The sequence below is a fragment of the Echinops telfairi genome, unplaced genomic scaffold (genome assembly GCF_000313985.2).
Source record: "Echinops telfairi isolate 266 unplaced genomic scaffold, ASM31398v2 ScPeMD7_7458;HRSCAF=8496, whole genome shotgun sequence".
Lineage (NCBI taxonomy): Eukaryota > Metazoa > Chordata > Mammalia > Afrosoricida > Tenrecidae > Echinops > Echinops telfairi.
Window position 1 is genome coordinate 14,527,176 of NW_022111358.1, and position 2,864 is coordinate 14,530,039.

The window sequence follows — 2,864 nt, forward strand, 5'->3', positions numbered from 1 at the left end:
AGAGGCAGAAGACACTGCCATTAGATATGCAATCTTGGGCAACCAGCTCTTTGGCCTATGCCTCATTTTTCTTACTATGACACCAAATGGTTAGGTTACTTTGATAGCAAAAGAGAAACCCCATTTCCAACAAGTTCATTCTGACTCAAAATGGCCCTACAAAATGGAACAGAACTACTCCTTGGGGTTTCCGATCCTAAATTTTTATAAGAGCAGGCAGCCTCATCTTTCTCCTTCATCTTTCTGGTGGGTTTGAACTACTCACCTTGTTATTAGCAACACTTGCAAAACCCATGGAGCTACAGGCTATTCTTATGCATGCTATTTTAAAAGTTGTGCAATAAATCAACAGTTATAGAAGCCACAGGTGGCCAGGAAATAGATTTTCCAAGAAGCTAAATTTTTATTTTTTCTCATATTAAAAAAAATTTTTTTAACAAAGTTAGCAAGATGTCAGCAAATCATGACTTGCACCCTCATCCCACCCCAACCTAATCTATTTAAGGTACACACCCCAAAGCAACAACTTCAACTCCCAAAGCATGTATTTGCTGAGGGCCCTCCTTAAGACTCCTGGGTGGAGCAAACGGTTATAAAGCTAAAAAAAAAAAAAAAAAAAAAGCTAGCCTGCTAACCAAAAGGTGGAATTTCCAGACCACTTGGAGATTTCTGAAAGATCTGATTTCAAAAACTTAGCTATTGAAAACCCTTTGGAGCACAGTTCTACACTGACCCTCACCATCATCTTCCCAGCTGTAAGAATGGACGTGACAGCAACTGTTTTGGTTGGTTCTAGCCCCAAAGTTCCTCTTCCCAGGTTAGTTGCCACACCTTCTTTTCACTTTCCTATCTCCCATCGATTTCTGGAGCCACCTCTTCCACATCCTTTCAAAATCCTTGTAACCAGCAAAAAACAAAACGCAGGAGAAGGCCAATATAGGGCTTATCTACTATGCTGAGCCACCTCCCAAGGAGGTCCCAGTTCGGAACAAGAGTCTTTCAAAGGAGGCCATGCCTGTACTCCAGGTAGTCTATCATTTTAACTGATGAAGATATGCGGTACCCTTCTTATCTAGTTTTCTCCTCCTGGTCCTAAATCAATGCCATGGTGAGCCACTACAACTGATGAGATTATGAGGCATATAATTAAAGTTGAGGCAAGAAAAATGAAAAGTTATAAATTACCAGTTTTACAAAAGTAATCCCTTACTTGTTTCAAATAGTTATTCAGTGCACCAGTGTTGATTTGATAACTGCCATTCCGTACGCAGACATATCAGGTTAAAAAGCACATACCTCATTGTTCACATTCCAAAATTTTAATTTTTGACTCATTTGGTTATTATTTTGGCACACTTCAGTTTCTTTAAGGTCTTTATACAGTCAACCCTTGAACAACTGGAGGTTAGAGGAACGGACCTGGCACAGGTGAAAATCTGCATTTAACTTCTGACTCCTCAAAAAGGTAACTAGTACTGGCCTACTGTTGATGGAAACCCTGATGACAGCAAAAGCAGTCCGATTAACACGTATTTCACATGTTACATGAGGGGACTTCAAAAAGCTCTCATGGAAAAATGGAATTAAAAAACAATGGATATTTACCACAACTTTTTAAAATCCCTGAACATAATTTTTCTATATGGGGCTCACATAAGAGCTGCATTTCCGATACAAGACAAAAAGGGTTTTGTGTCTGCTGGTATGTAGCTGCAGGGAGAGCTTCATGAATTTCCTTTTCTCACTTTATAATGGTCCTCACGTTACAGATTCATTTAGCTCAAAACGACTGCCAGTCACAGCTGCAGTCTAAGGGACATGGAAGGAAGGCAGCTTTTTCATGTAATCTCATGGCTTTCTCTGCTTCTTGGGAGCACTTCTGGCTTGACTTTGGCACTTCATACAGGTACTAAGGTGTCAATTGAGGTTGACAGTATTGCCATAAATATGCTGAAAAACACCTAGAACAATTGGAGAGACAAATTGCTCATACAGAAATGATTAGTATTACATGACATTTTAAAAAAATGTGTAAGTAGAGCCATGCAGTCTAAACCCGTGTTGTTCAAGGGTCAAGTGTATAGTGCTGAAATCACTGTTTTATGTTTTAACAGGATGCAACTTATTGCCAGAGGGGCAAATTGTGGGTGAGCCAAGAAGGGAAATCCCTTTTGTAGTTAGAGGATACACAGGACAGTCATTAACCCACGTACTCATTAGACAATGAAACTTAAATCCTGAATTACCATGGGTCATCACTGGTGAACATTAGCAATATGGATCAGCAATATAGTTTGACAACATCGTTTTTTGAACTTGAGGAGCAATTTTTGACTTTTCAATCAATTCGGCTTGAAACAAAGGAATGCTATTTCATAAGTAATAATAACAAACTTTTGAGACAGTAAAATTAAAACCAAGCTATGCATTAGGCAAAAAAAATTCTATATTTAGCATCCTAAATTACAGCAAGGAAAGCCCTCACACCACCATTCACAAGTCTCAATTCAAGCGATTTATTTTTGGCAAGCCAAATCACAGCTGTCAACAGTGGGTCTTTTCCACCCCCGAATTACACAAATTGTTCGCAAAAAGACAGACATCTTCATCTAGGAGAAAAAAGTGAATTACAAACGCCGTGTGTCGTTACAAATGCTTTTTATTAAAAAGTCACACGGAAGGGGGTTTAAAAAAAAAAAAAAGCAAACAAACAAACCCTGGAAGATGCAGCAGAGCCCCCTTGCTCCCGAAATAAAACTCCTGGTGGCTGTAACTGCAGCGGCAGCGCTACTCCCGACAGAAGTTTTCAGCTGTCACTTCTAACAGCTGAGCGCTTCCTAGGAGAGAAGCGACAGGCCGAGAAG

At 39.7% G+C, this 2,864-nt stretch overlaps 1 protein-coding gene across 3 annotated transcripts in view; it reads right to left on the minus strand.

Moving 5' to 3' along the window:
- Positions 1-2,864, minus strand: part of RPS6KB1 (ribosomal protein S6 kinase B1) — a 39,099-nt gene that overhangs the window by 35,552 nt on the left and 683 nt on the right. Inside the window, exon 2 of one of the 3 annotated variants that reach the window (XM_045299536.1) lies at positions 2,717-2,837. The exons of the other annotated variants lie outside the window; for them this stretch is intronic. The gene's annotated coding sequence lies outside the window, so the exon portion shown is untranslated. The remainder of the gene's footprint in view (positions 1-2,716; positions 2,838-2,864) is intronic. 3 annotated transcript variants of the gene reach the window in all.